Source organism: Aquarana catesbeiana, linkage group LG03 (genome assembly GCF_042186555.1).
Source record: "Aquarana catesbeiana isolate 2022-GZ linkage group LG03, ASM4218655v1, whole genome shotgun sequence".
NCBI classification, from domain to species: domain Eukaryota; kingdom Metazoa; phylum Chordata; class Amphibia; order Anura; family Ranidae; genus Aquarana; species Aquarana catesbeiana.
This window is the reverse complement of record NC_133326.1, coordinates 465,520,460-465,535,229: the sequence shown is the minus strand read 5'-3', so window position 1 is coordinate 465,535,229 and position 14,770 is coordinate 465,520,460.

Genomic DNA, 14,770 nt, shown 5'->3' with positions numbered 1-14,770 from the left:
TGTATCAATGGGGCTTCCCCTTTTCAGTCAGATTTAACTACCAAGGTACAATTTACAGAAGCAGATCAGCAGATGAACTACAACAAACCCTTTTAAAATTAAATCTGACAGAACCCACAAGCAGCAACACTCCCACACGCAGAAGAAAGGCGTCATCTTCACCTTCAGGCAGCACCCAGAAAATTTCAGAACAAAATGGGAATCATCATTCTCACAAAAGAGGCCGTTATGCCACATCATCCATGGACCAAGAAGATTCAATGGACTGACATCCTAATTCCTGATATCTCTTCATTTATTATACTAAGAGATGGTTCTCTATAAAAAACCTGTATTTATAACTGAATGTAACTGCATTCTGATAGTCACACACTGTGTGGGATCATGTTACATTCCAGTTATATTTCTTATTACTTCTGATTCATATAGCCTTAGAATATATAAGTGAAATAAGGAAATTCTTGTTCAGTTATATATTATCAGGTAATAACAATAGATTTATTACTTTTTAGGACAAATATGTTCAATAATCCAGAAGTAATGGAAGCTTTTTCTTTCTTTTCTTAAAACAAATATATTATTACCTAACTAGTTCCTAGAATTATGTTTTTGTTTATTCTAATCTGAAGCAATACAACCTCAATTTTATGAGTTAACATATCTAAACAGTTACATATGAATAAAATATGTAATTGTTTACTCTAAAAGGGTTAAAATCCCAAAATAATTCAAACTATCTTCATCAATACCAAAGTTATTAACAGTACCTTTCTAACTGAATTATTTAGCCTAGGGCAAGACTAAACATATACAACCACCCTGGAATATATAATTTCAACAAAAACTATATTCTGCACTCCAATTAATGAAACATCATTTTGATGTCTTTTGACATAGCACTTCTCTCCTGTAAGCGGAAGATCTGTGTACCCCCATTAGCCCTCCTCATTCTCCCAACCATATTATGTGGGAGTGTGACGAAGGCACTTATTCCCCTGAGAGAGATATTTATTCTCTTTCACGGGTAAATTGTGATTACTTGCAAAAAATAATTTATACAATGTATCATCTAATCTCATATGTTTTTTGTCTACTCTTTACTCCAGAATTCACTGGTTTCTTTTCTATCTATTCATCTCTTCAGTCCACACAGGTTGATCTGCGCAGTCAGCTCTGCATAACAAAAAGTAAGTCAAAACTATTTGATCTATTGCCATGGCACCACTGAATATACTTTCCCTGAATGTTCAGGGAATAAATGTCCCTCAAAAAAGGACCAAAGCCTTCCGTACTTTCCATAACAAGAAGGCTCACATAGTATGCCTCCAAGAAACACACTTCACCAAAGATTCTACTCCAAAATATATTTCTCCTTTTTATCAACAAATTTACACGGCTTCTGCCTGTACCAAGCAAAGGGGAACTCTAATTGCATTTCACCAATCCACACTATTCACCTTATCATCAGAAATTAAAGACCCAGAAGGTAGATACCTGATACTCATGGGTTATATAATGGATACAGCAATCACGGTGATTTCCTACTACGCTCCTAACAAACAACCTACACCATTCCTCTCACATATATTACAAGTGATTAATACACACAAAATAGGAACAGTGATAATGTGTGGGGATTCAAACCAGGTCCTCCTCCCATTTCTAGATAAATCACCTTTTTTCGTGGAGAGAAAGTAACCCAATGAAAAAGAAATTCACTTATTTCTCGCACCCTCATCAAACCTTCACCAGAATAGATCATATTTTTCTAACAATAGGAATGATACCAGAAATTATTGCATCAGATATAATTCCGATTCCGTGGTCTGACCATAATGCAGTATACACTACTATAGCCTCAGCCATACCAAAAGCGCATGACCCAACGTGGTACTTACCGGACATAATGCTCAAACACCCACTACATCAGAAGGCCATTGAATAAGCTTTAAAGGAATACATATCAATTAATAATACAACAGACATCTCCCCAATAACACTGTGGGAAGCTCATAAGCCTGTCTTGCGTGGTACAATACGAAGACAAATGGCACTATTTAAACAGGAACGCAAAAATCTAGCAAAAAAACTAGAACTCAATTTTAATGCAGCCTACATATCATTTCAAGATAATCCATCCCAGAGTACAAAATCTCATCTGGAAAAATCTAGATTGGAATACGATCTATTTCTCACTGAGTCAGTTGATAAATCCCTCAAACGCTCCAAACACAATTTCTACATGAATACAAACAAACCAGGTACATATTTGGCTCGGGCATTAAATTCAACTAACAAATCTTTCAAACCAATACGTTTGAAATTATCAAAAAATGTTTACACTTGTAATCCAGTTAAAATAGTCCATAAATTTCACTCACATCTCGCAACTTTATACAAGACAAACAATGAATTTAATCCTACAGAGGCTGAATCCTTCTTCTCAAAAATAACCTTACCTGAGTTATCTCAGAATCAAAAAAGCAGTTTGGATGAGCCTATAACTATAGATGAAGTTGCTAACGCCATAAAAGACCTAAAACTTAACAAAAGACCAGGCCCAGACGGCTACTCGGCTTTATACTATAAAACATTCTCAGAAATACTCTCTCCCATTCTCACTGAAACTTTTAACAAACTTCTAGATGGACATTCTTTTCGGCAAGAAACACTAATGGCAATTGTTTGTATGATCCCAAAACCCCTTTCTGATGATACTTCCTGTGTGAATTATCGGCCTATCTCTCTGTTAAACCTCGATATTAAATTATTAGCAAAAATAATAGCAAAACGCCTCAATAGCATTATAGGAAAATTAATACATAGAGATCAAGTAGGCTTCATGCCAAATAGACAGGCAGGCGATAATATACGCAGGGCATTGTTATTGGCACATATTGCTAAAAAACGGAAAATCCCTTTATGTTTTCTATCTCTCGATATTAAGAGGGCATTTGACACAGTATCCTGGCAATATATGCAATATTCATTACAAAAATGGGGTTTTGGACCCCACTTTTTAACATGGATCAAAGCATTATATAATAAACCCAAAGCCTATATAAAATATGCTGGATACAAATCTGAAGCCTTTAATATCGAAAGAGGTACCCGACAGGGTTGCCCATTATCTCCCTTATTATTTGCACTTATACTCGAACCCATGGCCCAATACATCAGAACAAACCAAACTATAACTGGCATTGAAGTAGGAGGTATTACACACAAATTATGTATATTTGCAGACGATATATTACTTTTTCTATCATCACCACAGGTCTCTGGTCCTAACTTAATACCAACTCTTGATGGATTTGCAGCCCTATCCGTCCTTATGATTAATCCTAAGAAATGCCTAGTGCTTAATATTTCACTCACAAACATGGAATTGATCCCGGCTAGGGCTGCACTCCCATTCACATGGGCAGAAAAATCAATCCCATATCTTGGAATTCATTTAACAGCATCTCATTCTGACTTATTCTCAACCAATTATCCTCCTGTATTAAGACAGATCACAAATCTAATAAAACAATGGTCGCAACTTCCTTTATCCTGGATAGGGAAGATTAATGCAATCAAAATGACTATTCTACCCAAATTGCTTTATCTATTCAGAGTCCTCCCTATTCCAATTCCTTCCTATTTTTTGAGAATAGTACAAAAAAGAGCAACTTCGTTTATATGGGGCTCTTCTAAACCACGTATACCTATACACACACTACATCTTCCCAAAAATAAAGGAGGCCTGGGATACCCTAATTTTACTAACTACTACAGAGCAGCACATTTGACCAGTCTGTCCAAATACCATGCAAAACAGGAAATCCCATTATGGGTATTTATAGAGGCTTCAGAAAATGACCCTCTATTAATATCAAATTTATTATGGCTTGATCCTAAAGACCGCTTTAAAATTCATAATCCCATAACTAAACACTTCTTATCTCTCTGGGATAAACTAAAAACCAAATATCAGTTACAATCTCCACACAATCCTCTCCTTTCTTTTATCAGAAATCCGGCCTTTTATCCGGCATGGATCTACCCAAATTCTTTTAAAGCTTGGACAACATCAGGCATTCAGACACTAAATGACTTCATAGCATCTAAATCATTCCTTTCATTCCCATCGCTTAGAGAAAAATATGATCTACCAAACTCTGAGATATTTAGATATCTCCAAATCAAAAATTTCTATACACCATTCCTAAAGGGGGATACACCATTATCCCAATTATCCATTTTTGAATCAATCTGTACAAAAGATCCATTTGCTAAAGGTACAATTTCATCACTTTATAATCAATTATATGGAGTAGCAAATCTTAATAGACCCTCTTACGTTCAGAGGTGGGAGGAGGACCTGGGACGAACTTTAGAAGACACGGACTGGTCTAACATATGGCTCACATCTAAGTCATCTTCACCCAACATCTTAGCACTGGAGACAAATTATAAAGTCCTAACTCGCTGGTACCTTGTACCCGCTAGAGTGGCAAAATATTCACCTAAGAGGGAAGACACATTAAGGAGTCAATGCTGCTCACCCCAATATGGACAAGAAAAATGGGAAAAGGTCCCCCGAGCGGGGTTTTTAGGCAGCTAACCATAGATATGAACAAGGCATTAAATAAAATATTAAAGTGCTTTATTGAAGGGTAATGAATGAAGGTAACAGCATATAGATATAAATTGGGAGCTCCAGTGGGAAAATACCCATACCAAATACATATAATAGCAAACATAGGTTATACACAGCATGTGATAAGGCTATTGCATAACAATCCTGACGCGTTTCGACCCATGAATTTTGGGGTCTCTTCAGAGGATGAGTTTGCTACAGAAAAAAGAAAAATTTATAACAGTATATCCAGCTTATTTAAAAGAATTACAGCATAGGCAAGTTTGTTTAGCAACACTTTGCACATAATTACCACTAAGTTTGGATGTACCCCTCGATCAGAGCCTCCCCACACAGCAGCCAGACCATCCAGTGTGCCCGCACGTAGCAGCACCCCAGGAAGAAGGGGGAACAGGAATCCACTTGATATGGCTTGCAAGGAGTCACACGTATAATTGCCCCCCCACCAACACACCACTGGGGGGTGGGGCCGGAACCTACGAAAATTGTCAGAGCGTTAGCTCCTGAATATACCCATATAGGTTAGTAGTTAGATTTAACTGTTGGGCGGTCAGAAAGTGTTGTAATAATCTATTACAGCTTAAATTGATCATGTGAAGGATAATAAAATGAGTAAAGTGACTATATTGGTATAACTAATATAGAATATGTCAAGGATGACCTTGTCCTTAAATGCTGACAATAGCAGTGATAGGAAGAGAAGTGAAGGATGTGCACAGTGAATAATGACATGTAAAATATGTGTGAAAACAGGAATGTGCATGAAAATGATGCGGGTGAGTGTTTAAAACAGAAAAAAAAACAAAAAACAAATGAGTGTATGTGTAATGTGTGAATTTGAGGAAAAAGTGCATGATATTGCCAAGTATCTAAGTCTATGTGAAAAAAAGAATGTGCATGAAAATGATGCCAGTGAGTGTTTGAACAGCAGAGAAACAAAAAATAAATAAATAAATGAATAAAATAAAAACCAACACAAAACAAAAAAGAGTGTGTGTGTGATGTGTGAATTTGAGGAAAAAGTGCATGATATTGCCAAGTATCTAAGTCTACGGCATCCAGAGCTGGTGTGCACATAAATCAAAATTAAATATAAGTAAAATATTATTCTCTGGGGTCTGACAAAGCATTGATAATCAGATGTATCATAAGTTCTTACTCACTCCTACTGTTGAGGAAAAGAGTCTGGCCGTCCAAGGAGGAAGTGGAGGGATCACACCCAAATCCACCCTCATTAAATAGTGTCCTTAATTAGTACTGAAATTAACAACAGGTATCGTTTCTTCCGCCCCTTAACCCCGGAGTGTAGAGGGAGACTGTGGCCGCCATTGGCAGGCCTCGTGTGGCTCCCTCGGCATCCATCAAGGCGAAGCCCCGACATCTCTCGTCACCTTCGCCGTAAAATACGTGACATCATGAGGCCGCACGCACATGCGAAATATTCACCTAATACCTCAGCTCTTTGTTTTCGAGGATGCCCAGAAATAGGCACATATTTACACATATGGTGGACGTGCCCAGTAATCCAAACCTTCTGGAAGGAAGTCTTCGTGATTGCTTCTAAAATATTTAAAAAAATAATACAACCAGATCCATATTTAACTTTACTTAATCTAAAACCGGAATGGTTAACACTCTCTCAATTCAAACTTATGATCCAACTAATAACGGCTGCAAAACAAACAGTGGCCAAGGCATGGAAATCTCCTACATTGGTACTAGCAGAAACAATTCACAGAATGAATAATACAATGTCCCATGCTAAGATGGTAGCCATCGATCAAAATCAAATTCCAAAATTTGAAAAACTTTGGCATCCTTGGATAAAACAACAGTTCCTGTCAAACTTCAATGACTCTGTCCTGTTGCCATGGTAACAGATTAAATGACTTACAGTGACACCCATTCTAAGGCTTCAAAGAGAACTAAAAAGAATAATAAACTGACGAGCGGGACAACCTTGTGGACCATACCTCTACCTTTCAACCCTTTTTCTTCTTTCTCTTTCCTTTTCTCCACCTTACGATTAAAGCTCATTATCAGAATTTATTTGACCTATATACACTCTACTTGTAAACAATATGTATAGTAGGTATAAATCATTTAAATACCTACAAAAGTAACTAAGGAAATGATATATATCTTTAATTTAGGTTTACGTGAACCCAATGTTTAATATTTGAAATTTCATGATATTTACCTATATAAACCCTACTGTAAAACAATGAGCTTACTTTATAGATCCTTGTAAACTTACTTTATGTATCTTTATAACATTGTATACTCAATAAACTTCTTTTGACAAGGAAAGAATTAGGAACAGTTCGGGGGAAATTAAATATAAAACGCAAGATATAGCCAAAACTTTTCAAAAGTTCTATGAGGCATTGTATGCAATAAAAGCGAGTGGCACTCAAGAACAGGTCAAACATAGGCAGGAAGCCAGTAAAATGTTTCTAAAAGAGGCAAACCTAAAAAAAATCACGGAAGAGGACAGTAACACTCTGGATGCCCTCGTGACCCTTCAGGAGGTCAAGAGGGCCATCCAGGATATCCCTAATGGGAAAAGCCCAGGACCCGATGGGCTGTCTGCCCTCTATTATAAAAAGCTGCAAGAACCCCTACTCCCAATACTTTGCTCTTATATCAACGGGATCGGGGAAAATTGGGAGATAAGAAAGGAAGCATTAGAAGCGAATATAGCGGTTATAAAGAAGGAAGGGAAGGATGGTACTACATGTTCCGGTTATAGGCCCATCTCCCTTCTGAACATAGATATAAAGATCTATGCAAAGATCCTTGCAGATAGACTGAAAAGGGTTATAACAGAAGTGATCCACCCTGACCAAGTGGGATTTGTACCAGGGAGGGAAGGGAAAGACAATGGTATAAAAACGTTAATGGTAACTCAGATAATGAAGGACAGGGGAGCCCCAGGTCTACTCCTGTCGATTGACGCTGAAAAAGCATTCGACAGGGTAGACTGAGGCTTCATGTGGAACACTCTGGAGGAATTGGGGATTGGTAACAAAATGATTAAAAAGATCAGGGCCCTATATACTTATCCCACAGCTAGAGTTAAAATTAATGGTACTCTATCTGAGGCCATTGAGTTGAAAAATGGCACCAGACAGGGTTGCCCACTTTCCCCGCTGCTGTTTGTGCTGACTCTGGAACCGCTGTTAGCTACGATCAGACACAGCCCGGACATCAGCGGTATTAAAATCGGGGAAGACGAATATAAAATAGCAGCCTTCGCAGACGATGTTTTGTTATACGTCACCCATCTAAGCATTACTCTCCCCAACATACTAGCGACCCTCAGAAACTATGGGCGGCTCTCAAACTTCCGGGTAAACGCGACTAAAGTATTGGAAGTCGTAGAAGAAAAAGGGGGGGATAAGGCCTACCAAAAGAGCATACCTTTTAAATGGGGGGTAAAGGAATTGAGCTATCTGGGAGTAAAAATAACATCAACAAAGGAAGAAATGTTTCAAGCCAATTTTATGACTCTCCTTAATGAGACTAGAACAGAGCTAAATAGAGTGCCGCGGAATAGACTATCATGGGGCGGGAGAATAAATTTACGTAAAATGTCGATCTTGCCCAAAATCACATACAAAATTCAAATGCTACCACTGGCAATCACACAGAGTTTTCTGAATAAAATGCACACACTTTTTTTAAAATTTATATGGAGAGGGAAGAAGCCACGAGTAAATTACGCACAATTAGCGAGCAGTAAGAAGAGGGGGGGTTGGGGAGCACCTGACATCAAAAAATACTACACAGCTATAATTTTATCACGTATACCAGATTGGATTAATAATAATAAGGATAAGCAATGGGTGAAAATAGAGAATATAAGGAGCGGGGTAGACCTGGGGAAAAATATTTGGATACCACCACATGTCAGAAAATTAAACACAAAAACATTTGATATTACGACACACGTTCTAAACACTTGGGATAAAATTCACACTAGAGAGAGGTGGAAATATAACTCGCCGCTGGTTCCGCTTAAGGGCACAGATTACTTCCCGCCGGGGAGGGAAGATGTGGCTGGAAGATGGATCCTGAGTGAAGAGGTCCAACTTAAGGATATTACCAGCCAGGGAACATTATGTAACTACCAGGATCTTAAAGTAAGAGAAACCCGGCTGGTGATGGATAGCTGGAAATATAGGCAGCTCAAACACTTTGTGGAGTCACTCCCGCAGCCAATCAGATCAATAGAAGATCTCTACCCCCTGGAGAAAGCACTCATAAAGAAAAGCAGGAGGGGAGGAATGTCAAGGATATACAGAAGTCTGATAGAAATGGGAGAGACAGACCGACCAAGATTTCTCGGGAAATGGGAGGAGGAATTAGGAAATAAGATCAGTAACAATGAGGCGAGGAGAATTTTGAGTAGAGTAAATGGCATGTCAGTAAACTATAGCATAGCGGAAATGAACTATAGAGTAATGGCCAGAATGTACATTACCCCGGACTTAGCACATAAAATGCAGGATGAGACCTCGCAGTTCTGCTGGAGGGGGTGCGGGGGAGTTGGGACAGCTGCGCATATCTGGTGGTCGTGCCCAGAAATAAGAAAATTCTGGGAGGAGGTGCGAGAGACCACATACTTGATAACCAATAAGAAAATCCAGGACGACCCCTGGGTATGCCTGCACCATGGTAGCAATATACCATCTAAAAGCTACCGGAAAAGCCTAACACCACACCTCCTCAATGCGGCCAAGAGTCTCATTCCTAGACACTGGCGAGACAGTATGAGACCTTTAATGCGGGAGTGGCTCGACAAAATAGATGAAATCTATTATATGGAATATCTGAGGTATAGCGAAGGATTGGAGATGGAGGAGTATGAGGAGACATGGAGAGACTGGGTCAAATTTAAGGCCTCCAACCATGCAGCTGAGGTGTGGGAGGATAAAGTAGAAAACTCACTATAAATGAAGCATCCAAATCAAGATCGAAGCTATTTTACTTCAACATGCTATAGAAATACTAGAAATAGTAGGAAGGGACTATTATCAGCTCGAGGTTGCGTTGGGGCTCTCTCTCTCTCAAATGGGGGGGGGGGATCTGGGAAGGGAGGGGGATAGGGGGGAGGGTATATAGAAATAAGACACGGAATAAACAACGAAGGAAAAAGGCAATTATTGTATAGAGTATACATGGAATATAAAGAGTACTCGTAAATAGACAATAGCCACAAGGATGTGAAAGTATTGAGGGATAAGTTTGACTGAAAAGTTGAAATAATATATCCTCATGAAAAGTACTTAGCTGATGTGGCAAAAAGAAAAAAAAATCGAATTTCTTCATCAGTTTAGGCCAATATGTATTCTGCTACATAATTTTGGTAAAAAAATCCCAATAAGCGTATATAGATTGGTTTGCACAAAAGTTATAGGGGGTCATTTACTATAGCGCTATGGCGCTAATTCGCGCAAATTGCCGCGAATTAGCGCTAATTCGCGGCAATTTAGCGCTAATTCGCGGCAATTTAGCGCGAATTAGCGCTAATAGCGGTAATTCGCGCTAAAACGGTATTCACTATAGCGCTGGTGAGAAAATTCTCCCAAAATCGAATTTACTATAGCTCCCTGAAACTAAATAGAGCCCAAACCCTTACTCTGCTAAAACCTAGAGAATTGCACATGGAAATAATTTTTAGAGCATGATATAATTGCCTAAATGGTACTGAAATATGCGGTATATTATTTAAAGTTTATCTGCTTTCAAACTGTGTGAAAAAGTGATTTCTACACTGAAATATCTTTAAAAGTCTGAAAAGTGAAAAATTCCCCGTTTTGGACAACTAGGTGCCAACACAACTGAGCATGCTCAGACCTGAAAATAACTCTCATTTTAACTCAAGTGTCTTTTTTACCTGGAGGTATAGTAAATACCAAAATGAGAGCTAATTAGAGAACATTTTTTGTGAGTTAAAATCTGCTCTAATTTAGTCCAAATGAAGTTTCAGTCATTGATTCTAATGGAACAATTCTAACTTTCACAAAAAAACCTTTTAATGTTGAGATGAAATGTATCTTTCTGTGAAATAAACTTTCCTTTGCAACATTGTTGCTTCTACTTAAAATATTTTGATTTTAAGAATGCTACAATGTGGAATGTTTTGATGTTTTGGTAAAATATATTTTTCTCTGTCACTTTCACTTGTTTTTCTTCATCTCACAACCATCTTTACCCCAAACTCACACAGGTGTCTTTATAATCCACAAACAATACCATTACTGATGAAAATTTAAAATGAATCACATTTTTTTGTGCTTTGTATTATTTCCAAATATTCATAATTTGAGCCCAAAAAATATGAAATGTGTACCAACATCAGAAATCAAAATGTAATTCCCAAAAATTTGAGGGTAATATTCTACTCTCACCCACAAAAAAACACCAAATATCACAGAATAAATCAAGAAGAATAACTCTTGAGTAATGTAATTCCATCATCTGTATGTCCAAAGAAATGCAGTATTTATGTGTTTTTATGTGTATTTATGTGTAGTTATGTGTAGGAGGGTCTCACAAGTGGCAGCTCTGTGGCTTAGAGGTTAGAACTTCTGCTTAGTATCTCTGAGTGTCTGGGTTCAAATCCCAACCATGTTACTGCATGTGAAGAAGTTGTCTCATCTCCCAGGTCCTATAATTATGTCTAAATGTAGTAGTCATGTGTAGGAGGGTTCCACCACCATTGTAAGTCTTTTCCAGATACACTATTTAGCCAAAAGTATTGGGACACCTGCCTTTACACACACATGAACTTTAATGGCAGCCCAGTCTTAGTCCATAGGGTTAAAATTTGATTTGGCCCACCCTTTGCAGCTAGAACAGCTTCTGGGAAGGCTGTCCACAAGGTTTAGTCTGCCTATGGGAATGTTTGATCATTCTTCCAGAAGTACATTTGTGAGGCCAGGCACTGATGTTGGATGAGAAGGCCTGGCTTGCAGTCTCTACTCTAATTCAGCCAAAGGGTGTTCTATCGGGTTGAGGACAGGACTCTGTGCAGGCCAGTCAAGTTTCTCCACCCCAAACTTGCTCATCCATGTCTTTATGGACCTTGCTTTGTGTACTGGTGTGCAGTCATGTTGGAACAGGAAGGGGCTTTCCCCAAACTGTCCTCACAAAGTTGGGAGCATGAAATTGTCCAAAATGTCTTGGTATGCTGACGCCTTAAGAGTTCCCTTCTCTGAAACTAAGAGGCAAAGCCCAACCCCTGAAAAACAACCCCGCACCATAATCCCCCTCCACCAAATCATTTGGACCAGTGCACAAAGCAAGGTCCATAAAGACATGGATGAGTGATTTTGGGGTGGAGGAACTTGACTGGCCTGCACAGAGTCCTGACCTCAACACAACAGAACACCTTGGGGATAAATTAGAGAGGAGACTGTAGGTCAGGCCTTCTCATCCAACATCAGTGCCTGACCTCACAAATGCACTTGGAAGAATGGTCAAACATTCCCATAGACACACTCCTAAACCTTGTGGACAAGAAGAGTTGAAGCTGTTATAGCTGCAAAGGGTGGGCCAAATGAGTTTTGAACCCAATACTAATACTGGGATGCCATTATAGTTCATGTGTGTTTAAAGGCAGGCATCCCAATACTTAGGCCAATATACTGTATATTTCTTGTGACACTGAGCATGGCTATGGACTTAGGGCTGGTTCACACCACAGAGATGCAGAGAACATGTGTGAGGCTGCCTGGTGGCTAAGTGGGTAGCAGTTCTGTCTAGCAGCACCTGAGATGTTGGTTCAATTCCCCAACATGCTAATCCTTGTGTTGAAGTTTATATGTTCTCCCTGTGTGGGTTTCTCACCACAATCCAAAGACATGCTGGCATCTTATTTGTCTCCTGTCGAAATAGGTTCTAATGTAAGAAAGTTAATTTTGGACTTTATATTGGAAGCTCATTGCAGCCAGGGACTGATGTTAATGTTTATTAGCACTAATCATGCCCAGGGACTTGGACATTTCAAATTTTAGGGTTTACACTGCACAGGTACATATGCTTAGAAAACTATTGCTTTGTTTATGTGGATGCAAATGGACTTTGATCTTTGGCCTGTAGTTGGAGATTTGACGCACATAGCCAAGGCTAACACAGTTGTGAATACTATTATGTGTTCCTGCTCATCAGGTGCAATCACTTTAGACATACATGAAGAGACAGATTGAAAGATACTGGTGGGCGTGTACTTCTATTGGGTGTGTCAGTGTGCTAACAATACAACCTATCTTATATAAAGGCTTGCAGTAGGGGGGGTTCGTTTGGCCTGAGAAGGTCAGGTTTTTTGTTGTGATGGAGAAGGAATGATATTGGAAGATTTGATGAAATTCTTGTGCATTTTTTCAATCAAAAGTGGGTTTATGTGGCCATGCTGTCAATGTTGTGTGTGTATTGTTCCTGTCTGATCATGCAAACATCGTTTGGAAGCATTTGGTGACCTACTATTTTTGATCTCGTTTAATCGTGTACACCGAAATGCAGCTTCCAGCAGAACATGATCACCTATGTATGTATGTGTGGATTGTGGGCTGGTGGTGGGTGTTTTGAATAAGTCTTTTGCAATATTATGTTGGAATGCTTTGTAAGAATGACTGTTAAGTATGTTTCTATAATCTTTCAGATAATAATGTGATGTGTTGCCCGTTATACACTGAAATTAAAGCTGTATCCACTCTAAGGTTTTGTCTAATTTTAGATTGTAAGCTCCTATGAGCAGGGCCCTTAAAATTCCGTTGCTAAATGTAGTACCATATATCCTGTCCAAATTTTTTTGAAGCTAGTAAATGTAAATTTATTTTTTTTCTGCTGGTAAAATAAAAGTACATTGAGCTCTTGTTGTGGTGTGTGGGGTTTTTTTTTTTTTTCCTTATACTTTTCTTTCTTTAGTTTTTGTGGGTGGTGGTTTTGGGAAAGTGCAATATCTTTTATATTTTATTTCAATATGTATTTGTGCACCAAAAAACGAATCTCTTTGCCCTGGTTCACATGCTACTTTGAAATTGTGCTACTTCACTTGAAGTAGCATGATTTCAAAGTAGCAAGGTCAGTGTGATTTCAGGTGGCTTCATACACAAATGTCTATTGAAGTCGCACCTGAAATCGGCAAAAGTAGTGCAGGAACTACTTTAGCAAATTGATGCGGTGCCACAAAAAAAATGTTGCATCAATTGGAAGAGTGCCATTGCCAATAGTTATGTGATTTGATCTCTCAAATCGCATGACCAATCGTTCCAATGTAAACCTAGGCTTCTGCACAACTGCAAGTTCTATATAAAGATTCCACCTTTATCATTAACAGCTGTGGAGAATTGTAGGTAATGAATTTAGCTAGTGGATAGGCAGTGTTTGAATGTGTCAGCTCTGGTTCACATTGGTGTGATTTGACATGTCAAATCTGTGGCAATTGCACTGTTCTAATTGGTGCGATTTGTTTTGCTATTGGTGCAGAAACCTGCACTGATGTTGCCCCCACAGTCGGGACTGACATGCAGGAATGAAATTGTGGGAGTTCAGCTGAACGATTTCCTCCTTCTGTCAGTGTGAACCAGGGCTCAAACTGGGCCTTTTGCCTTTTTAATTCACCTGCTGCTAACCCAGGGACACCATTTCTTAGCAAACTCCCTTAAGTTTACCTTCAAATATATGTAGAAATATAGATTTGCATATCTGAAAATAAAAAAATACTAATCATGGTTGAGATCAAATATTCGCAGCTGCAATCAAAAGTGTGGTTTCACCTTCTGACCTGGAAATTAGTCATTGTATGCACCCAGAAGTTCCTGTGCTGGTCAGGATCTCCATCTAGGTGGACATGGCGAGGTCTCTTTAGCAGAGAGGAGGCGCTGCTCATTGGCAGGGTAAGTGTAGGATATGTACTTGTACTTAATCAATGCGGGGTGGATGTCATAGTTAGATTTGGTGTGGGTGGGGTTCATTGATTTGTTTGGCATCACCACACATTTGCTTCCGTCCCATGTGCACACATCACTTCCTGCATTTGTTCTGCTGATGTAAATCAGTAAGGACTTTGCAAGTATAAATGAGAGATCCTTTTATTAAAATATATATGACTTGTTT